At 41.9% G+C, this 23,355-nt stretch overlaps 10 non-coding genes and 1 pseudogene across 10 annotated transcripts; 10 read left to right on the forward strand and 1 right to left on the reverse strand.

Annotated features, from left to right (window-relative positions):
• Positions 1-306: 306 nt before the first annotated feature.
• Positions 307-470, forward strand: LOC134998905 (U1 spliceosomal RNA). Its single transcript, XR_010201069.1, has one exon. It is a non-coding gene; the product is annotated as a U1 spliceosomal RNA (small nuclear RNA).
• A 152-nt stretch (positions 471-622) lies between these two features.
• Positions 623-785, forward strand: LOC134998573 (U1 spliceosomal RNA). Its single transcript, XR_010200775.1, has one exon. It is a non-coding gene; the product is annotated as a U1 spliceosomal RNA (small nuclear RNA).
• Positions 786-1,456: 671 nt separating this feature from the next.
• Positions 1,457-1,620, forward strand: LOC134998953 (U1 spliceosomal RNA). The gene has a single exon (XR_010201114.1). It is a non-coding gene; the product is annotated as a U1 spliceosomal RNA (small nuclear RNA).
• A 12,251-nt stretch (positions 1,621-13,871) lies between these two features.
• LOC134998622 (U1 spliceosomal RNA) lies at positions 13,872-14,050 on the reverse strand (annotated as a pseudogene).
• A 3,773-nt stretch (positions 14,051-17,823) lies between these two features.
• On the forward strand, positions 17,824-17,987 carry LOC134998859 (U1 spliceosomal RNA). Its single transcript, XR_010201024.1, has one exon. It is a non-coding gene; the product is annotated as a U1 spliceosomal RNA (small nuclear RNA).
• Positions 17,988-18,139: 152 nt separating this feature from the next.
• LOC134998367 (U1 spliceosomal RNA) lies at positions 18,140-18,302 on the forward strand. The gene has a single exon (XR_010200648.1). It is a non-coding gene; the product is annotated as a U1 spliceosomal RNA (small nuclear RNA).
• Positions 18,303-18,973: 671 nt separating this feature from the next.
• Positions 18,974-19,137, forward strand: LOC134999071 (U1 spliceosomal RNA). The gene has a single exon (XR_010201233.1). It is a non-coding gene; the product is annotated as a U1 spliceosomal RNA (small nuclear RNA).
• A 152-nt stretch (positions 19,138-19,289) lies between these two features.
• LOC134998432 (U1 spliceosomal RNA) lies at positions 19,290-19,453 on the forward strand. The gene has a single exon (XR_010200695.1). It is a non-coding gene; the product is annotated as a U1 spliceosomal RNA (small nuclear RNA).
• Positions 19,454-20,123: 670 nt separating this feature from the next.
• LOC134999191 (U1 spliceosomal RNA) lies at positions 20,124-20,287 on the forward strand. The gene has a single exon (XR_010201351.1). It is a non-coding gene; the product is annotated as a U1 spliceosomal RNA (small nuclear RNA).
• Positions 20,288-20,439: 152 nt separating this feature from the next.
• Positions 20,440-20,603, forward strand: LOC134998561 (U1 spliceosomal RNA). The gene has a single exon (XR_010200764.1). It is a non-coding gene; the product is annotated as a U1 spliceosomal RNA (small nuclear RNA).
• Positions 20,604-23,027: 2,424 nt separating this feature from the next.
• On the forward strand, positions 23,028-23,191 carry LOC134998624 (U1 spliceosomal RNA). Its single transcript, XR_010200801.1, has one exon. It is a non-coding gene; the product is annotated as a U1 spliceosomal RNA (small nuclear RNA).
• Positions 23,192-23,355: the final 164 nt, after the last annotated feature.

Consider the following 23,355-nt stretch of genomic DNA (forward strand, 5'->3'; position numbering starts at 1 on the left):
TTTTCATATGCAGACGAGGGTTGAAGCCAACTTTGACCCACTGTTTGGATGACATCACCATATGCAAATCCATCTGCTGCAGGCCTTCCCCCAGGAATGCTTGCACTAGTTGTTGCATTTGGTTTGTTGTTTGGGGGTGCTTCAGTATTAGGCAGCCTTCTGCCCTCCCATGTTCATCTGAAAATATGTGTTCTCCCTGCAGTTGTTGTCCCCAGATGAGAGTTCCCTTGTGCTGCCTCAGTTGAATCTCCTTTACTTGACAGAGATGTGCCTGAGCAGCGGCCCTCCCCAGCCCTATCCCAAATCATACTTATTTTGCATAGGCGATACCATGGTCATGAAGATTGTTCTCCCAGGGTGAGGTTCATTCATTGCATTCTGGGTATGCTGACCCCTGTGATTTCCCCAAATGTGGGAAACTCGACTGCATTATTTGTGGTAGTGGGGGACTGTGTTTGTGCTTTCCTCTGGTCAGCTCTGGTAAAAATCAGATTTCTTTATCTCAGATCTTCCTCTAGCCTTGTTCTTCTTTCGAGAGTTCCCTTGTGCTGCCTCAGTTGGATCTCTTTCACTTGACAGGGGGGTGCCCGAGCAGCGACCCTCCCCAGCTCTAGCCCAACTCCTACTTACCTGCCAGGTGAGATACTATGATCATGAAGGTGCTTCTCCCAGGGCAAGGCTCACCCATTGCACTCTAGTTGTGCTGCCCCTGTGATTTCCCCAAATGTGGGAAACTTGACTGCATAATTTGTGTTTCCCTTGGTCGGCTCTCGTATAATTCAGATCTCTTTGTCTCAGGTCTCTCTCCAGCCTAGTTTGCTGTCTGTTTCCACTTCTCTTTTCTTGAGCCGCTCCCTTCTATGCCCTTGCGCACTATCCTGACTTCTCCCGTCTGCTTACTTCGTGCCTTCCAACGCACAATGCAAACTACAGGTAGTGCTGCAGTGCCCACACCCTTTTACTTGCCTTACAGAGCAGCTCTGGAGCAGTTACAGTGCCCAGCTGCTGCAAGAAATCAGCTTGAATGCTTCAGGGGCTGGGGCATAGCCAACATGAGCCCCACACCGAAGGAGGGTGGAGGTGTGTAATGCGAACTAGGGGTCATCCAAGCGCCGCAAAAGGCCGCCATGCCCTGCACGCCCCTTTTCTCTTTTCATATGCAGACGAGGGTTGAAGCCAACTTTGACCCACTGCTTGGATGGCATCACCATATGCAAATCCATCTGCTGCAGGCCTTCCCCCAGGAATGCTTGCACTAGTTGTTGCATTTGGTTTGTTGTTTGGGGGTGCTTCAGTATTAGGCAGCCTTCTGCCCTCCCATGTTCATCTGAAAATATGTGTTCTCCCTGCAGTTGTTGTCCCCAGATGAGAGTTCCCTTGTGCTGCCTCAGTTGAATCTCCTTTACTTGACAGAGATGTGCCTGAGCAGCGGCCCTCCCCAGCCCTATCCCAAATCATACTTATTTTGCATAGGAGAGACCATGGTCTTGAAGATTGTTCTCCCAGGGTGAGGTTCATTCATTGCATTCTGGGTATGCTGACCCATGTGATTTCCCCAAATGTGGGAAACTCAACTGCATTATTTGTGGTAGTGGGGGACTGTGTTTGTGCTTTCCTCTGGTCAGCTCTAGTAAAAGTCAGATTTCTTTGTTTCAGTTCTTCCTCTAGCCTTGTTCTTCTTTCGAGAGTTCCCTTGTGCTGCCTCAGTGTGTATGGTTATTAATCAAAAGGTTGGTGGTTCAATCCCACTAAGGGACGTAATTGACCTTGTTATCAGATTTTGGTGATATTTAAGTAGACAAGTCAAAATTTCAAACCCCCTGTTATGGTGTAGGGTACCTGGCCTTCTCTGATGTAATCAGAGTTAGATTTGATTCAGTGATTTTATAAAAACAGCTAGGAAGCACAATTTAGCAGTGGGTTGCAGAGAAAAAGAAATATGCTGGCAAAAAAATCCAATTGAGTGATTAAACAGCTCTTCATTTTCTGGCTTTATTTTTATGCTAACAAATTTGTTCTCTGAAAAGTGTCCACAAAGCTAAGTCTCTGATTAACACCTTTGCAGGGATGGTTTTTCACCTATTACTAAATTAAACTTGCTTCATTGGAAAGGCAGCAAGATGCATCCTCATTTCAATGTCTACTGAAATAATACAGGTTGACACCAGGAAACATTAACGCCACTGCATCCTTGCTGCTTTCGCATGTGGAAGTCTGTTTAATGTGAAAACAAGGTGATATCTAATTAGCACACAGGTAAGGAATTAAGAAAATCTTTATTTAAGGGTGAAGATGTTTCTCACAAAATCGTTGCCCCAATGCATCATTGAAATTCAAGCTGGAAAGATGATTTTAATATATCACTTGTACATTTTGTATTGCTCTTCTGGTGACAATGTAGTTTGTTTTTGTCAATTACCATTTTAATAATCGGGTAAAGAAAATTAATTGGATTTTTGAAAGAAAACAATACTGTCAATATACTATTAAAACAAATTAAAATGGTAAAAGTTATTGTACTTTAAGTAAAAATAAAAGAGCAAAAATATCAATCCCAGTTTTGGATTACTTTAACAAAAAAAAAATGCATATAGCAGAGGATAGTTTCAATCTGCCTACCTCTGGGTTATGGACCCAGCATGCTTCCATTACAGTACTCTGCTGCACATGTAAGTGCAAGAGGTCCTGAAGCACTCACTTATCATGGGAAAGTACCAATGTGTTTCTTCATTGGTTGATGGAAGAAACATCTTACAAAAACTCTCCACATTATTGACTTTTTAAAATGTTTCTAGGAAACGTTCTAGATGAATGCTTATTAGCCTTTGTCAGTATGTACTTTTGCAAAGTGTCGCTGTGGCGCAATCAGTTAGTGTGTATGGTTATTAACCAAAAGGTTGGTGGTTCAATCCCACCCAGGGACGTAATTGACCTTGTTATCAGATTTTGGTGATCTTTAAGTAGACAAGTCAAAATTTCAAACCCCCTGTTATGGTGTAGGGTACCTGGCCTTCTCTGATGTAATCAGAGTTAGATTTGATTCAGTGATTTTATAAAAACAGCTAGGAAGCACAATTTAGCAGTGGGTTGCAGAGAAAAAGAAATATGCTGGCAAAAAAATCCAATTGAGTGATTAAACAGCTCTTCATTTTCTGGCTTTATTTTTATGCTAACAAATTTGTTCTCTGAAAAGTGTCCACAAAGCCAAGTCTCTGATTAACACCTTTGTAGGGATGGTTTTTCACCTATTACTAAATTAAACTTGCTTCATTGGAAAGGCAGCAAGATGCATCCTCATTTCAATGTCTACTGAAATAATACAGGTTGACACCAGGAAACATTAACGCCACTGCATCCTTGCTGCTTTCGCATGTGGAAGTCTGTTTAATGTGAAAACAAGGTGATATCTAATTAGCACACAGGTAAGGAATTAAGAAAATCTTTATTTAAGGGTGAAGGTGTTTCTCACAAAATCGTTGCCCCAATGCATCATTGAAATTCAAGCTGGAAAGATGATTTTAATATATCACTTGTACATTTTGTATTGCTCTTCTGGTGACAATGTAGTTTGTTTGTGTCAATTACCATTTTAATAATAGGGTAAAGAAAATTAAGTGGATTTTTGAAAGAAAACAATACTGTCAATATACTATTAAAACAAATTAAAATGGTAAAAGTTATTGTACTTTAAGTAAAAATAAAAGAGCAAAAATATCAATCCCAGTTTTGGATTACTTTAATTAACAAAAAAAAATGCATATAGCAGAGGATAGTTTCAATCTGCCTACCTCTGGGTTATGGGCCCAGCATTTTTCCATTGCAGTACTCTGCTGCACATGTAAGTGCAAGAGATCCTGAAGCACTCACTCATCATGGGAAAGTACCAATGTGTTTCTTCGTTGGTTGATGGAAGAAACATCTTACAAAAACTCTCCAGATTATTGACTTTTTAAAGTTTTTCTAGGAAACGTTCTAGATGAATGCTTATTAGCCTTTGTCAGTATGTACGTTTGTAAAGTGTCTCTGTGGCGCAATCTGTTAGTGTGTTTGGTTATTAATCAAAGGGTTGGTGGTTCAATCCCACCCAGGGATGTAATTGACCTTGTTATCAGATTTTGGTGATCTTTAAGTAGACAAGTCAAAATTTCAAACCCCCTTCTTATGGTGTAGGGTACCTGGCCTACTCTGATGTAATCAGAGTTAGATTTGAATCAGTGATTTTATAAAAAAAACAGCTAGGAAGCACAATTTAGCAGTGGGTTGCAGAGAAAAAGAAATATGCTGGCAGAAAAATCCAATTGAGTGATTAAACAGCTCTTCATTTTCTGGCTTTATTTTTATGCTAACGAATTTGTTCTCTGAAAAGTGTCCACAAAGCCAAGTATCTGATTAACATATTTGTAGGGATGGTTTTTCACCTATTACTAAATTAAACTTGCTTCATTGGAAAGGCAGCAAGATGCATCCTCATTTCAATATCTACTGAAATAATACAGGTTGACACCCGGAAACATTAACGCCACTGCATCCTTGCTGCTTTCTCATGTGGAAGTCTGTTTAATGTGAAAACAAGGTGATATCTAATTAGCACACAGGTAAGGAATTAAGAAAATCTTTATTTAAGGGTGAAGATGTTTCTCACAAAATCGTTGCCCCAATGCATCATTGAAATTCAAGCTGGAAAGATGATTTTAATATATCACTTGTACATTTTGTATTGCTCTTCTGGTGACACTGTAGTTTGTTTTTGTCAATTACCATTTTAATAATCGGGTAAAGAAAATTAATTGGATTTTTGAAAGAAAACAATACTGTCAATATACTATTAAAACAAATTAAAATGGTAAAAGTTATTGTACTTTAAGTAAAAAAAAAAGCTAAAATATCAATCCCAGTTTTGGATTATTTTAATGAACAAAAAAAAAATGCATATAGCAAAGGATAGTTTCAATCTGCCTACCTCTGGGTTATGGGCCCAGCATGCTTCCATTGCAGTACTCTGCTGCACATGTAAGTGCAAGAGATCCTGAAGCACTCACTCATCATGCGAAAGTAACAATGTGTTTCTTCATTGGTTGCTGGAAGAAACATCTTACAAAAACTCTCCAGATTATTGACTTTTTAAAGTTTTTCTAGGAAACGTTCTAGATGAATGCTTATTAGTCTTTGTCAGTATGTACTTTTCGCAAAGTGTCTCTGTGGCGCGATCGGTTAGTGTGTTCAGCTATTAATCAAAAGGTTGGTGGTTCAATCCCATCCAGGGACGTAATTGACCTTGTGATCAGATTTTGGTAATATTTAAGTAGACAAGTCAAAATTGCAAACCCCCTCTTATGGTGTAGGGTACCTGGCCTTCTCTGATGTAATCAGAGTTAGATTTGATTAAGTGATTTTATAAAAAAAAACAGCTAGGAAGCACAATTTAGCAGTGGGTTGCAGAGAAAAAGAAAAATGCTGGCAGAAAAATCCAATTGAGTGATTAAACAGCTCTTCATTTTCTGGCTTTATTTTTATGATAACAAATTTGTTCTCTGAAAAGTGTCCACAAAGCCAAGTATCTGATTAACATCTTTGTAGGGATGGTTTTTCACCTATTACTAAATTAAACTTGCTTCATTGGAAAGGCAGCAAGATGCATCCTCATTTCAATATCTACGGAAATAATACAGGTTGACACCAGGAAACATTAACGCCACTGCATCTTTGCTGTTTTCTCATGTGGAAGTCTGTTTAATGTGAAAACAAGGTGATATCTAATTAGCACACAGGTAAGGAATTAAGAACATCTTTATTTAAGGGTGAAGATGTTTCTCACAAAATCGTTGCCCCAATGCATCATTGAAATTCAAGCTGGAAAGATGATTTTAATATATCACTTGTACATTTTGTATTGCTCTTCTGGTGACAATGTAGTTTGTTTTTGTCAATTACCATTTTAATAATCGGGTAAAGAAAATTAATAGGATTTTTGAAAGAAAACAATACTATTAAAACAAATTAAAATGGTAAAAGTTATTGTACTTTAAGTAAAAATAAAAGAGCAAAAATATCAATCCCAGTTTTGGATTACTTTAATTAACAAAAAAAATGCATATAGCAGAGGATAGTTTCAATCTGCCTACCTCTGGGTTATGGACCCAGCATGCTTCCATTACAGTACTCTGCTGCACATGTAAGTGCAAGAGATCCTGAAGCACTCACTCATCATGGGAAAGTACCAATGTGTTTCTTCATTGGTTGATGGAAGAAACATCTTACAAAAACTCTCCACATTATTGACTTTTTAAAATGTTTCTAGGAATCATTCTAGATGAATGCTTATTAGCCTTTGTCAGTAAGTACTTTTGCAAAGTGTCGCTGTGGCGCAATCAGTTAGTGTGTAAGGCTATTAACCAAAAGGTTGGTGGTTCAATCCCACCCAGGGACTTAATTGACCTTGTTATCAGATTTTGGTGATCTTTAAGTAGACAAGTCAAAATTTCAAACCCACTGTTATGGTGTAGGGTACCTGGCCTTCTCTGATGTTTAGATTTGATTCAGTGATTTTATAAAAACAGCTAGGAAGCACAATTTAGCAGTGGGTTGCAGAGAAAAAGAAATATGCTGGCAGAAAAATCCAATTGAGTGATTAAACAGCTCTTCATTTTCTGGCTTTATTTTTATACTAACAAATTTGTTCTCTGAAAAGTGTCCACAAAGCCAAGTCTCTGATTAACACCTTTGTAGGGATGGTTTTTCACCTATTACTAAATTAAACTTGCTTCATTGGAAAGGCAGCAAGATGCATCCTCATTTCAATGTCTACTGAAATAATACAGGTTGACACCAGGAAACATTAACGCCACTGCATCCTTGCTGCTTTCGCATGTGGAAGTCTGTTTAATGTGAAAACAAGGTGATATCTAATTAGCACACAGGTAAGGAATTAAGAAAATCTTTATTTAAGGGTGAAGATGTTTCTCACAAAATCGTTGCCCCAATGCATCATTGAAATTCAAGCTGGAAAGATGATTTTAATATATCACTTGTACATTTTGTATTGCTCTTCTGGTGACAATGTAGTTTGTTTTTGTCAATTACCATTTTAATAATCGGGTAAAGAAAATTAATTGGATTTTTGAAAGAAAACAATACTGTCAATATACTATTAAAACAAATTAAAATGGTAAAAGTTATTGTACTTTAAGTAAAAATAAAAGAGCAAAAATATCAATCCCAGTTTTGGATTACTTTAATTAACAAAAAAAAATGCATATAGCAGAGGATAGTTTCAATCTGCCTACCTCTGGGTTATGGACCCAGCATGCTTCCATTACAGTACTCTGTTGCACATGTAAGTGCAAGAGGTCCTGAAGCACTCACTTATCATGGGAAAGTACCAATGTGTTTCTTCATTGGTTGATGGAAGAAACATCTTACAAAAACTCTCCACATTATTGACTTTTTAAAATGTTTCTAGGAATCGTTCTAGATGAATGCTTATTAGCCTTTGTCAGTATGTTCTTTTGCAAAGTGTTGTTTTGGCGCAATCAGTTAGTGTGTAAGGCTATTAACCAAAAGGTTGGTGGTTCAATCCCACCCAGGGACTTAATTGACCTTGTTATCAGATTTTGGTGATCTTTAAGTAGACAAGTCAAAATTTCAAACCCCCTGTTATGGTGTAGGGTACCTGGCCTTCTCTAATGTAATCAGAGTTAGATTTGATTCAGTGATTTTATAAAAACAGCTAGGAAGAACAATTTAGCAGTGGGTTGCAGAGAAAAAGAAATATGCTGGCAGAAAAATCCAATTGAGTGATTAAACAGCTCTTCATTTTCTGGCTTTATTTTTATACTAACAAATTTGTTCTCTGAAAAGTGTCCACAAAGACAAGTCTCTGATTAACACCTTTGTAGGGATGGTTTTTCACCTATTACTAAATTAAACTTGCTTCATTGGAAAGGCAGCAAGATGCATCTTCATTTCAATGTCTACTGAAATAATACAGGTTGACACCAGGAAACATTAACGCCACTGCATCCTTGCTGCTTTCGCATGTGGAAGTCTGTTTAATGTGAAAACAAGGTGATATCTAATTAGCACACAGGTAAGGAATTAAGAAAATCTTTATTTAAGGGTGAAGATGTTTCTCACAAAATCGTTGCCCCAATGCATCATTGAAATTCAAGCTGGAAAGATGATTTTAATATATCACTTGTACATTTTGTATTGCTCTTCTGGTGACAATGTAGTTTGTTTTTGTCAATTACCATTTTAATAATCGGGTAAAGAAAATTAAGTGGATTTTTGAAAGAAAACAATACTGTCAATATACTATTAAAACAAATTAAAATGGTAAAAGTTATTGTACTTTAAGTAAAAATAAAAGAGCAAAAATATCAATCCCAGTTTTGGATTACTTTAATTAACAAAAAAAAATGCATATAGCAGAGGATAGTTTCAATTTGCCTACCTCTGGGTTATGGACCCAGCATGCTTCCATTACAGTACTCTGCTGCACATGTAAGTGCAAGAGGTCCTGAAGCACTCACTTATCATGGGAAAGTACCAATGTGTTTCTTCATTGGTTGATGGAAGAAACATCTTACAAAAACTCTCCACATTATTGACTTTTTAAAATGTTTCTAGGAATCGTTCTAGATGAATGCTTATTAGCCTTTGTCAGTATGTACTTTTGCTAAGTGTAGCTGTGGCGCAATCAGTTAGTGTGTAAGGCTATTAACCAAAAGGTTGGTTGTTCAATCCCACCCAGGGATTTAATTGACCTTGTTATCAGATTTTGGTGATCTTTAAGTAGACAAGTCAAAATTTCAAACCCCCTGTTATGGTGTAGGGTACCTGGCCTTCTCTGATGTAATCAGAGTTAGATTTGATTCAGTGATTTTATAAAAACAGCTAGGAAGCACAATTTGGCAGTGGGTTGCAGAGAAAAAGAAATATGCTGGCACAAAAATCCAATTGAGTGTTTAAACAGCTCTTCATTTTCTGGCTTTATTTTTATGCTAACTAATTTGTTCTCTGAAAAGTGTCCACAAAGCCAAGTATCTGATTAACATATTTGTAGGGATGGTTTTTCACCTATTACTAAATTAAACTTGCTTCATTGGAAAGGCAGCAAGATGTATCCTCATTTCAATATCTACTGAAATAATACAGGTTGACACCAGGAAACATTAACGCCACTGCATCCTTGCTGCTTTCTCATGTGGAAGTCTGTTTAATGTGAAAACAAGGTGATATCTAATTAGCACACAGGTAAGGAATTAAGAAAATCTTTATTTAAGGGTGAAGATGTTTCTCACAAAATCGTTGCCCCAATGCATCATTGAAATTCAAGCTGGAAAGATGATTTTAATATATCACTTGTACATTTTGTATTGCTCTTATGGTGACAATGTAGTTTGTTTTTGTCAATTACCATTTTAATAATAGGGTAAAGAAAATTAAGTGGATTTTTGAAAGAAAACAATACTGTCAATATACTATTAAAACAAATTAAAATGGTAAAAGTTATTGTACTTTAAGTAAAAATAAAAGCGAAAATATCAATCCCAGTTTTGGATTACTTTAATGAACAAAAAAAAAAATTCATATAGCAAAGGATAGTTTCAATCTGCCTACCTCTGGGTTTTGGGCCCAGCATGCTTCCATTGCAGTACTCTGCTGCACATGTAAGTGCAAGAGATCCTGAAGCACTCACTCATCATGCGAAAGTACTAATGTGTTTCTTCATTGGTTGCTGGAAGAAACATCTTACAAAAACTCTCCAGATTATTGACTTTTTAAAGTTTTTCTAGGAAACGTTCTAGATGAATGCTTATTAGTCTTTGTCAGTATGTGCTTTTTGCAAAGTGTCGCTGTGGCGCAATCAGTTAGTGTGTATGGTTATTAACCAAAAGGTTGGTGGTTCAATCCCACCCAGGGACGTAATTGACCTTGTTATCAGATTTTGGTGATCTTTAAGTAGACAAGTCAAAATTTCAAACCCCCTGTTATGGTGTAGGGTACCTGGCCTTCTCTGATGTAATCAGAGTTAGATTTGATTCAGTGATTTTATAAAAACAGCTAGGAAGCACAATTTAGCAGTGGGTTGCAGAGAAAAAGAAATATGCTGGCAAAAAAATCCAATTGAGTGATTAAACAGCTCTTCATTTTCTGGCTTTATTTTTATGCTAACAAATTTGTTCTCTGAAAAGTGTCCACAAAGCCAAGTCTCTGATTAACACCTTTGTAGGGATGGTTTTTCACCTATTACTAAATTAAACTTGCTTCATTGGAAAGGCAGCAAGATGCATCCTCATTTCAATGTCTACTGAAATAATACAGGTTGACACCAGGAAACATTAACGCCACTGCATCCTTGCTGCTTTCGCATGTGGAAGTCTGTTTAATGTGAAAACAAGGTGATATCTAATTAGCACACAGGTAAGGAATTAAGAAAATCTTTATTTAAGGGTGAAGGTGTTTCTCACAAAATCGTTGCCCCAATGCATCATTGAAATTCAAGCTGGAAAGATGATTTTAATATATCACTTGTACATTTTGTATTGCTCTTCTGGTGACAATGTAGTTTGTTTTTGTCAATTACCATTTTAATAATAGGGTAAAGAAAATTAAGTGGATTTTTGAAAGAAAACAATACTGTCAATATACTATTAAAACAAATTAAAATGGTAAAAGTTATTGTACTTTAAGTAAAAATAAAAGAGCAAAAATATCAATCCCAGTTTTGGATTACTTTAATTAACAAAAAAAATGCATATAGCAGAGGATAGTTTCAATCTGCCTACCTCTGGGTTATGGGCCCAGCATTTTTCCATTGCAGTACTCTGCTGCACATGTAAGTGCAAGAGATCCTGAAGCACTCACTCATCATGGGAAAGTACCAATGTGTTTCTTCGTTGGTTGATGGAAGAAACATCTTACAAAAACTCTCCAGATTATTGACTTTTTAAAGTTTTTCTAGGAAACGTTCTAGATGAATGCTTATTAGCCTTTGTCAGTATGTACGTTTGTAAAGTGTCTCTGTGGCGCAATCTGTTAGTGTGTTTGGTTATTAATCAAAGGGTTGGTGGTTCAATCCCACCCAGGGATGTAATTGACCTTGTTATCAGATTTTGGTGATCTTTAAGTAGACAAGTCAAAATTTCAAACCCCCTTCTTATGGTGTAGGGTACCTGGCCTACTCTGATGTAATCAGAGTTAGATTTGAATCAGTGATTTTATAAAAAAAACAGCTAGGAAGCACAATTTAGCAGTGGGTTGCAGAGAAAAAGAAATATGCTGGCAGAAAAATCCAATTGAGTGATTAAACAGCTCTTCATTTTCTGGCTTTATTTTTATGCTAACGAATTTGTTCTCTGAAAAGTGTCCACAAAGCCAAGTATCTGATTAACATATTTGTAGGGATGGTTTTTCACCTATTACTAAATTAAACTTGCTTCATTGGAAAGGCAGCAAGATGCATCCTCATTTCAATATCTACTGAAATAATACAGGTTGACACCAGGAAACATTAACGCCACTGCATCCTTGCTGCTTTCTCATGTGGAAGTCTGTTTAATGTGAAAACAAGGTGATATCTAATTAGCACACAGGTAAGGAATTAAGAAAATCTTTATTTAAGGGTGAAGATGTTTCTCACAAAATCGTTGCCCCAATGCATCATTGAAATTCAAGCTGGAAAGATGATTTTAATATATCACTTGTACATTTTGTATTGCTCTTCTGGTGACAATGTAGTTTGTTTTTGTCAATTACCATTTTAATAATCGGATAAAGAAAATTAATTGGATTTTTGAAAGAAAACAATACTGTCAATATACTATTAAAACAAATTAAAATGGTAAAAGTTATTGTATTTTAAGTAAAAATAAAAGCTAAAATATCAATCCCAGTTTTGGATTACTTTAATGAACAAAAAAAAAATGCATATAGCAAAGGATAGTTTCAATCTGCCTACCTCTGGGTTATGGGCCCAGCATGCTTCCATTGCAGTACTCTGCTGCACATGTAAGTGCAAGAGATCCTGAAGCACTCACTCATCATGCGAAAGTACTAATGTGTTTCTTCATTGGTTGCTGGTGAAACATCTTACAAAAACTCTCCAGATTATTGACTTTTTAAAGTTTTTCTAGGAAACGTTCTAGATGAATGCTTATTAGTCTTTGTCAGTATGTGCTTTTTGCAAAGTGTCTCTGTGGCGCAATCGGTTAGTGTGTTCAGCTATTTATCAAAAGGTTGGTGGTTCAATCCCACCCAGGGACGTAATTGACCTTGTGATCACATTTTGGTGATATTTAAGTAGACAAGTCAAAATTGCAAACCCCCTCTTATGGTATAGGGTACCTGGCCTTCTCTGATGTAATCAGAGTTAGATTTGATTAAGTGATTTTATAAAAAAACAGCTAGGAAGCACAATTTAGCAGTGGGTTGCAGAGAAAAAGAAAAATGCTGGCAGAAAAATCCAATTGAGTGATTAAACAGCTCTTCATTTTCTGGCTTTATTTTTATGATTACAAATTTGTTCTCTGAAAAGTGTCCACAAAGCCAAGTATCTGATTAACATCTTTGTAGGGATGGTTTTTCACCTATTACTAAATTAAACTTGCTTCATTGGAAAGGCAGCAAGATGCATCCTCATTTCAATATCTACGGAAATAATACAGGTTGACACCAGGAAACATTAACGCCACTGCATCTTTGCTGTTTTCTCATGTGGAAGTCTGTTTAATGTGAAAACAAGGTGATATCTAATTAGCACACAGGTAAGGAATTAAGAAAATCTTTATTTAAGGGTGAAGATGTTTCTCACAAAATCGTTGCCCCAATGCATCATTGAAATTCAAGCTGGAAAGATGATTTTAATATATCACTTGTACATTTTGTATTGCTCTTCTGGTGACAATGTAGTTTGTTTTTGTCAATTACCATTTTAATAATCGGGTAAAGAAAATTAATTGGATTTTTGAAAGAAAACAATACTGTCAATATACTATTAAAACAAATTAAAATGGTAAAAGTTATTGTACTTTAAGTAAAAATAAAAGAGCAAAAATATCAATCCCAGTTTTGGATTACTTTAATTAACAAAAAAAAATGCATATAGCAGAGGATAGTTTCAATATGCCTACCTCTGGGTTATGGACCCAGCATGCTTCCATTACAGTACTCTGCTGCACATGTAAGTGCAAAAGATCCTGAAGCACTCACTCATCATGGGAAAGTACCAATGTGTTTCTTCATTGGTTGATGGAAGAAACATCTTACAAAAACTCTCCACATTATTGACTTTTTAAAATGTTTCTAGGAATCGTTCTAGATGAATGCTTATTAGCCTTTGTCAGTATGTACTTTTGCAAAGTGTCGCTGTGGCGCAATCAGTTAGTGTGTAAGGCTATTAATCAAAAGGTTGGTGGTTCAATCCCACCCAGGGACTTAATTGACCTTGTTATCAGATTTTGGTGATCTTTAAGTAGACAAGTCAAAATTTCAAACCCCCTGTTATGGTGTAGGGTACCTGGCCTTCTCTGATGTAATCAGAGTTAGATTTGATTCAGTGATTTTATAAAAACAGCTAGGAAGCACAATTTAGCAGTGGGTTGCAGAGAAAAAGAAATATGCTGGCAGAAAAATCCAATTGAGTGATTAAACAGCTCTTCATTTTCTGGCTTTATTTTTATGCTAACAAATTTGTGCTCTGAAAAGTGTCCACAAAGCCAAGTATCTGATTAACACCTTTGTAGGGATGGTTTTTCACCTATTATTAAATTAAACTTGCTTCATTGGAAAGGCAGCAAGTGATGTCATCCAAGCATTGGGTCAAAGTTGGCTTCAAACCTCGTCTGCTTATGAAAAGAGAAAAGGGGTATGCAGGGCATGGCGGCCTTTTGCGGTGCTTGGATGACCCCTAGTTCGCATTAAATAATGCAGTCGAGTTTCCCACATTTGGGGAAATCACAGAGGTCAGCATACCCAGAATGCAATGAATGAACCGCACCCTGGGAGAACAGTCTTCATGACCATGGTATCTCCTATGCAAAATAAGTATGATTTGGGATAGGGCTGGGGAGGGCCGCTGCTCAGGCACATCTCTGTCAAGTAAAGGAGATTCAACTGAGGCAGCACAAGGGAACTCTCATCTGGGGACAACAACTGCAGGGAGAACACATATTTTCAGATGAACATGGGAGGGCAGAAGGCTGCCTAATACTGAAACACCCCCAAACAACAAACCAAATGCAACAACTAGTGCAAGCATTCCTGGGGGAAGGCCTGCAGCAGATGGATTTGCATATGGCGATGTCATCCAAGCAGTGGGTCAAAGTTGGCTTCAACCCTCGTCTGCATATGAAAAGAGAAAAGGGGTGTGCAGGGCATGGCGGCCTTTTGCGGCACTTGGATGACCCCTAGTTCGCATTAAACACCTCCACCCTCCGTCGGTGTGGGGCTCATGTTGGCTATGCCCCAGCCCCTGAAGGATTCAAGCTGATTTCTTGCAGCAGCTGGGCACTGTAACAGCTCCAGAGCTGCTCTGTAAGGCAAGTAAAAGGGTGTGGGCCCTGCAGCAATACCTGTAGTTCGCATTGTGCGAGACCCCTAGTTCGCATTAAACACCCCCACCCTCCTTCGGTGTGGGGCTCATGTTGGCCATGCCCCAGCCCCTGAAGCATTCACGCTGATTTCTTGCAGCAGCTGGGCACTGTAACAGCTCAAGAGCTGCTCTGTAAGGCAAGTAAAAGGGTGTGGGCCCTGCAGCACTACCTGTAGTTTGCATTGTGCATTGGAAGGCACAAAGTAAGCAGACGGGAGGAGAAGTCAGGATAGTGCACAAGGGTATAGACGGGAGGGGCTCAAGAAAAAAGAAGTGGAAACAGACAGCAAACTAGGCTTCCAATGCACAATGCAAACTACAGGTAGTGCTGCAGGGCCCACACCCTTTTACTTGCCTTACAGAGCAGCTCTGGAGCTGTTTAATCACTCAATTGGATTTTTCTGCCAGCATAATTTTTCTCTTACGTCCTAGAGGATGCTGGGGATTCCGTAAGGACCATGGGGGATAGACGGGCTCCGCAGGAGACATGGGCACTTTAAGAAAGACTTTAGATCTGGGTGTGCACTGGCTCCTCCCTCTATGCCCCTCCTCCAGACCTCAGTTTACTACTGTGCCCAGAGGAGACTGGGTGCTTTTCAGGGAGCTCTCCTGAGTTTCCTGACAGAAAGTATATTTGTTAGATTTTTTTATTTTCAGGGAGCCTGCTGGCAACAGACTCCCTGCATCGAGGGGCGGAGGGGAGAGATGCACACCTACTTCTGTGAGTTGATAGGCTCTGCTTCTTAGGCTACTGTACAGCATTAGCTCCAGAGGGATCGGTACGCAGGTCTCACCCTCGCCGTCCGTCCCAGAGCCGCGCCGCCGTCCCCCTCGCAGAGCCGGAAGATAGAAGCCGGGTGAGTATGAGAAGAAAAGAAGACTTCAGAGGCGGCGGAAGACTTCATGATCTTCACTGAGGTAACGCACAGCAGTAAAGCTGTGCTCCATTGCTCCAATACACCTCACACACGGCAGTCAGTGTAAGGGTGAAGGGCGCAGGGGGGACGCCCTGGGCAGCAATATAGACCTCTCTTTGGCAAAATAAATATATATGCAGCTAGGCACTGTATATATATATATAAGAGCCCCCGCCATTTTTTTACTATATTTGAGCGGGACAGAAGCCCGTCGCTGAGGGGGTGGGGCTTCTCCCTCAGCACTCACCAGCGCCATTTTCTCCACAGCACCGCTGAGGGGAAGCTCCACGGACTCTCCCCTGCTTATACCACGGTAGAAAGAGGGTCTTAAAGAAGAGGGGGGCACATAATTAGGCGCATATATATATGGAAATACAGCGCTACTGGGTAAACATAAAATTATTGTGTTTTTTTCCTGGGTCATATAGCGCTGGGGTGTGTGCTGGCATACTCTCTCTCTCTGTCTCTCCAAAGGGCCTTGTTGGGGAACTGTCCTCAGATAAGAGGATTCCCTGAGTGTATGGTGTGTCGGTACACGTGTGTCGACATGTCTGAGGTAGAAGGCTCTCCTAGAGAGGAGCAGGAGCAAATTAATGTGGTGTCTCCATCGACAACGCCGACACCTGACTGGATGGATATGTGGAATGTTTTAAGTGCTAATGTAAACTTATTACACAAGAGATTAGACAAAGCTGAAGCTAGGGAACAGTCAGGGAGTCAACCCATGCCTGTCCCTATGTCGCAGGGACCTTCGGGGTCTCAAAAGCGCCCACTATCCCAAATAGTTGACACAGATACCGACACAGATTCTGACTCCAGTGTCGACTACGATGATGCAAAGTTACAGCCAAAATTGGCTAAATGTATTCGATATATGATTATTGCAATAAAAGATGTTTTGCACATCACAGAGTCCCCTGTCCCTGACACGAGGGTACACATGTATAAGGGAAAGAAACCTGAGATAACCTTTCCCTCCTCACATGAGTTGAACGAATTATGTGAAAAAGCTTGGGAATCTCCAGACAAAAAGCTGCAGATTCCCAAAAGGATTCTTATGGCGTATCCTTTCCCGCCAATGGACAGGATACGGTGGGAATCCTCCCCTAGGGTGGATAAAGCATTGACACGCTTATCCAAAAAGGTAGCGCTGCCATCCCAGGATACAGCTACCATCAGGGACCCTGCTGACCGCAAGCAGGAGGTTACCCTAAAGTCCATTTACACACATTCTGGTACCTTACTCAGACCGGCAATTGCGTCGGCCGGGGTTGTAGCGCGGTGGCAGCATGGACAGATACCTTATCAGCAGAGATTGAGACCCTAGATAAGGATGCTATGTTATTGACCATAGGGCATATAAAAGATGCTGTCCTATATATGAGAGATGCTCAAAGTGACATTAGTCTACTGGGTTCTAGAATAAACGCTATGTCGATTTCTGCTAGACGAGTCCTATGGACCCGGCAATGGACAGGTGATGCCGACTCAAAAAGGCATATGGAGGTTTTACCTTACAGGGGTGAGGAATTGTTTGGGGAAGGTCTCTCGGACCTAGTCTCCACAGCTACAGCTGGTAAATCAAATTTTTTGCCTTATATTCCCTCACAGCCTAAGAAAGCACCACATTATCAAATACAGTCCTTTCGATCACAGAGAAACAAGAAAGTACGAGGTGCGTCCTTTCTTGCCAGAGGTAAGGGCAGAGGGAAGAAGCTGCACAACACAGCTAGTTCCCAGGAACAGAAGTCCTCCCCGGCCTCTACAAAATCCACCGCATGACGCTGGGGCTCCGCTAAAGGAGTCCGCCCAGTTGGGGGCACGTCTTCGAGTTTTCAGCCACATCTGGGTTCATTCGCAGGTGGATCCCTAGGCAATAGAAATTGTTTCTCAGGGTTACAAGCTGAAATTCGAAGAGGTGCCTCCTCGCCGGTTTTTCAAATCGGCCCTACCATCTTCTCCCCAGGAAAGGGAGATAGTGTTAAATGCAATTCACAAATTGTATCTTCAACATATGCAGATGAGGGTTCCAGCCAACTTTGGCCCACTGCTTGGATGACATCACCGTATGCAAATCCGTCTTCTGCAGACCTTCTCCCAGGAATGCTTGTACTAGTTGTTGCATTTGGTTTGTTGTTTGGGCGTGCTTCAGTATTAGGCAGCCTTCTGCCCTCCCATGTTCATCTGAAAATATGTGTTCTCCCGGCAGTTGTTGTCCCCAGATGAGAGTTCCCTTGTGCTGCCTCAGTTGAATCTCCTTTACTTGACAGAGATGTGCCTGAGCAGCGGCCCTCCCCAGCCCTATCTCAAATCATACTTATTTTGCATAGGAGATACCATGGTCATAAAGATTGTTCTCCCAGGGTGAGGTTCATTCATTGCATTCTGGGTATGCTGACCCCTGTGATTTCCCCAAATGTGGGAAACTCAACTGCATTATTTGTGGTAGTGGGGGACTGTGTTTGTGTTTTCCTCTGGTCAGCTCTGGTAAAAGTCAGATTTCTTTGTCTCAGATCTTCCTCTAGCCTTGTTCTTCTTTCGAGAGTTCCATTGTGCTGCCTCAGTTTGACCTCCTTCACTTGACAGGGGGGTACCCGAGCAGCGACCCTCCCCAGCTCTAGCCCAACTCCTACATACCTGCCAGGTGAGATACTATGATCATGAAGGTGCTTCTCCCAGGGCAAGGCTCACCCATTGCACTCTGGGTGTGCTGCTCCTGCGATTTCCCCAAATGTGGGAAACTTGACTGCATAATTTGTGTTTCCCCTGGTCGGCTCTCGTATAATTCAGATCTCTTTGTCTCAGGTCTCTCTCCAGCCTAGTTTGCTGTCTGTTTCCACTTCTGTTTTCTTGAGCCGCTCCCTTCTATGCCCTTGCGCACTATCCTGACTTCTCCCGTCTGCTTACTTTGTGCCTTCCAACGCACAATGCGAACTACAGGTAGTGCTGCAGGGCCCACACCCTTTTACTTGCCGTACAGAGCAGCTCTGGAGCTGTTACAGTGCCCAGCTGCTGCAAGAAATCAGCTTGAATGCTTCAGGGGCTGGGGCATAGCCAACATGAGCCCCACACCGAAGGAGGGTGGAGGTATTTAATGCGAACTAGGGGTCATCCAAGCACCGCAAAAGGCCGCCATGCCCTGCATAACCCTTTTCTCTTTTCATATGCAGATGAGGGTTCCAGCCAACTTTGGCCCACTGCTTGGATGACATCACCGTATGCAAATCCGTCTTCTGCAGACCTTCTCCCAGGAATGCTTTTACTAGTTGTTACATTTGGTTTGTTGTTTGGGGGTGCTTCAGTATTAGGCAGCCTTCTGCCCTCCCATGTTCATCTGAAAATATGTGTTCTCCCTGCAGTTGTTGTCCCCAGATGAGAGTTCCCTTGTGCTGCCTCAGTTGAATCTCCTTTACTTGACAGAGATGTGCATGAGCAGCGGCCCTCCCCAGCCCTATCCCAAATCATACTTATTTTGCATAGAAGTTTCCATGGTCATGAAGATTGTTCTCCCAGGGTGAGGTTCATTCATTGCATTCTGGGTATGCTGACCCCTGTGATTTCCCCAAATGTGGGAAACTCGACTGCATTAATTGTGGTAGTGGGGGACTGTGTTTGTGCTTTCCTCTGGTCAGCTCTGGTAAAAGACAGATTTCTTTGTCTCAGATCTTCCTCTAGCCTTGTTCTTTTTTCGAGAGTTTCCTTGTGCTGCCTCAGTTGGATCTCCTTCACTTGACAGGGGGGTGCCCGAGCAGCGACCCTCCCCATCTCTAGCCCAACTCCTACTTACCTGCCAGGTGAGATACTATGATCAGGAAGGTGCTTCTCCCAGGGCAAGGCTCACCCATTGCACTCTGGGTGTGCTGCTCCTACGATTTCCCCAAATGTGGGACACTTGACTGCATAATTTGTGTTTCCTCTAGTCGGCTACTCGTATAATTCAGATCTCTTTGTCTCAGGTCTCTCTCCAGCCTAGTTTGCTGTCTGTTTCCACTTCTCTTTTCTTGAGCCGCTGCCTTCTATGCCCTTGTGCACTCTCCTGACTTCTCCTGTCTGCTTACTTTGTGCCTTCCAACGCACAATGCAAACTACAGGTAGTGCTGCAGGGCCCACACCCTTTTACTTGCCTTTCAGAGCAGCTCTGGAGCTGTTACAGTGCCCAGCTGCTGCAAGAAATCAGCTTGAATGCTTCAGGGGCTGGGGCATAGCCAACATGAGCCCCACACCGACGGAGGGTGGAGGTGTTTAATGCGAACTAAGGGTCATCCAAGCGCCGCAAAAGGCCGCCATGCCCTGCATACCCCTTTTCTCTTTTCATATGCAGATGAGGGTTCCAGCCAACTTTGGCCCACTGCTTGGATGACATCACCGTATGCAAATCCGTCTTCTGCAGACCTTCCCCCAGGAATGCTTGTACTAGTTGTTGCATTTGGTTTGTTGTTTGGGGTGCTTCAGTATTAGGCAGCCTTCAGCTCTCCCATGTTCATCTGAAAATATGTGTTCTCCCTGCAGTTGTTGTCCCCAGATGAGAGTTCCCTTGTGCTGCCTCAGTTGAATCTCCTTTACTTGAAAGAGATGTGCCTGAGCAGCGGCCCTCCCCAGCCCTATCCCAAATCATACTTATTTTGCATAGGAGATACCATGGTCATGAAGATTGTTCTCCCAGGGTGAGGTTCATTCATTGCATTCTGGGTATGCTGACCCCTGTGATTTCCCCAAATGTGGGAAACTCGACTGCATTATTTGTGGTAGTGGGGGACTGTGTTTGTGCTTTCCTCTGGTCAGCTCTGGTAAAAGTCAGATTTCTTTGTCTCAGATCTTCCTCTAGCCTTGTTCTTTTTTTGAGAGTTTCCTTGTGCTGCCTCAGTTGGATCTCCTTCACTTGACAGGGGGGTGCCCGAGCAGCGACCCTCCCCAGCTCAAGCCCAACTCCTACTTACCTGCCAAGTGAGATACTATGATCAGGAAGGTGCTTCTACCAGGGCAAGGCTCACCCATTGCACTCTGGGTGTGCTGCTCCTACGATTTCCCCAAATGTGGGACACTTGACTGCATAATTTGTGTTTCCTCTGGTCGGCTACTCGTATAATTCAGATCTCTTTGTCTCAGGTCTCTCTCCAGCCTAGTTTGCTGTCTGTTTCCACTTCTCTTTTCTTGAGCCCCTGCCTTCTATGCCCTTGTGCACTCTCCTGACTTCTCCTGTCTGCTTACTTTGTGCCTTCCAACGCACAATGCAAACTACAGGTAGTGCTGCAGGGCCAACACCCTTTTACTTGCCTTACAGAGCAGCTCTGGAGCTGTTACAGTGCCCAGCTGCTGCAAGAAATCAGCTTGAATGCTTCAGGGGCTGGGGCATAGCCAACATGAGCAGCAAGATGCAGCACTGGACTATTAGTAATGTACTGTTGTATGCTGAGCACCACAATGCAGCACAAGACAATGAGCAGTGATACTGAGCACTGATGAGGATACTACTGAGAACTGACACTGAGCAGGAGAGACACACTACTAGTATTACTGAGCAGCAATAAGTAACCACTGATACTGGGCACTGATATTGAGATTTCCACTGAGAGAACATAGCCACGTCCTCTCCGCTCTCTCTTCAATGCACGAGTAAAAATGGCGGCAACGCGCAGCTCTTTATATGGAATCCGAATCTCGCGAGAATCTGACAGCGGGATGATGACATTTTCCCTTGTTCAGGTTTTCATAGTCAGGCGGGAACAACCGAGCCTGCCACGGACCAGTGTAAACCACGTGGAGTTCGTCGGGAATTCGGTTCTCGGAGAACCGAACCCGCTCCTCTATATATACTATATTACTATGTTACTGTAGTATACAGAACACCACAATGCAATGAGCAGTGATAGTGAGCACTGATGAGGATACTAGAACTGACACTGAGCAGCAAGATGCAGCACTGGACTATTAGTAATGTACTGTAGTATGCTGAGCACCACAATGCAGCACAAGACAATGAGCAGTGATACTGAGCACTGATGAGGATACTACTGAGAACTGACACTGAGCAGGAGAGACACACTACTAGTATTACTGAGCAGCAATAAGTAACCACTGATACTGAGCACTGATATTGAGATTTCCACTGAGAGAACATAGCCACGTCCTCTCCGCTCTCTCTTCGATGCACGAGTAAAAATGGCAGCAACGCGCAGCTCTTTATATGGAATCCGAATCTCGCAAGAATCCGACAGCGGGATGATGACATTTTCCCTTGTTCAGGTTTTCCGAGTCAGGCGGGAACAACCGAGCCTGCCTCGGACCAGTGTAAACCACGTGGAGTTCGTGGGGAATTCGGTTCTCGGAGAACCGAACCCGCTCCTCTCTACCTTATACCCATCAATTTTTTTATTTTCAATCTAAGCCCCTGCAGTTTTCTGTAAGCATCTGCTTCGCTATGATGATCAACAAGTCACAAGGGCAAACACTCAGGGCTTGAGGCGTAGATCTTAGGACCAGCTGCTACAAGCATGGCAGAGGTGTCACTATCACTGGTGACACCCAGAAAGGTAGCGAGGGAGATTGTAATGCAGTGCGCGCAGATAAACAGCGCAATGGTAAAAAGGAGGCATGGTTTCATAGGTAGGGGCGTGGCCTGGTGGCCTGAATCTACATTTTGTTGCTCCGGGTGTCCCGGGGGTTGGGGGCTGCACCCGGGGACTAGTGTGTGAGCTGTGCTGGCTCCTGCACAGTGACAGGGCATGGCCACCCAGCATGACGCCTCCCTTCTTGACCATGCTGTAATTGCAGTCGCACTGCAGTTCAGCGTGATCATAAAAAATGGTGTAGGCTCCTGCTGGTGCAGGCTGTAGAGAAAAGCTGCTGTGACCACGCCCCCTGTGTCTCCTCCGTTGCAGACCCCATTTTGAAGCCTTGCCCCCGGACTAAGAGAAAAGTATGCCCTTGCGCACTATCCTGACTTCTCCTCCCGTCTGCTTAATTTGTGCCTTCCAACGCACAATGCGAACAACAGGTGGTGCTGCAGGGCCCACACCCTTTTACTTGCCTTACAGAACAGCTCTGGAGCTGTTACAGTGCCCAGCTGCTGCAAGAAATCAGCTTGAATGCTTCAGGGGATGGGGCATGGCCAACATGAGCCCCACACCAAAGGAGGGTGGGGGTGTTTAATGCGAACTAGGGGTCATCCAAGCACTGCAAAAGGCCGCCATGCCCTGCATGCCCCTTTTCTCTTTTCATATGCAGATGAGGGTTCCAGTCAACTTTGGCCCACTGCTTGGATAACATCACCGTATGCAAATCCGTCTGCTGCAGACCTTCCCCAAGGAGTGCTTGTACTAGTTGTTGCATATGGTTTGATATTTGATGGTGCTTCAGTATTAGGCAGCCTTCCGCCCTCCCATGTTCATCTGAAAAGATGTGGTCTCCCTGCAGTTGTTGTCCCCAGATGAGAGTTCCCTTGTGCTGCCTCAGTTGAATCTCCTTTACTTGACAGAGATGTGCCTGAGCAGCGGCCCTCACCAGCCCTATCCCAAATCATACTTATTTTGCATAGGAGATACCATGGTCATGAAGATTGTTCTCCCAGGGTGAGGTTCATTCATTGCATTCTGGGTATGCTGACCCCTGTGATTTTCCCAAATGTGGGAAACTCGACTGCATTATTTGTGGTAGTGGGGGACTGTGTTTGTGCTTTCCTCTGGTCAGCTCTGGTAAAAGTCAGATTTCTTTGTCTCAGATCTTCCTCTAGCCTTGTTCTTCTTTCGAGAGTTCCCTTGTGCTGCCTCAGTTGGATCTCTTTCACTTGACAGGGGGGTGCCCGAACAGCGACCCTCCCCAGCTCTAGCCCAACTCCTACTTACCTGC

Source organism: Pseudophryne corroboree, unplaced genomic scaffold (assembly GCF_028390025.1).
Source record: "Pseudophryne corroboree isolate aPseCor3 unplaced genomic scaffold, aPseCor3.hap2 scaffold_149, whole genome shotgun sequence".
NCBI lineage: Eukaryota > Metazoa > Chordata > Amphibia > Anura > Myobatrachidae > Pseudophryne > Pseudophryne corroboree.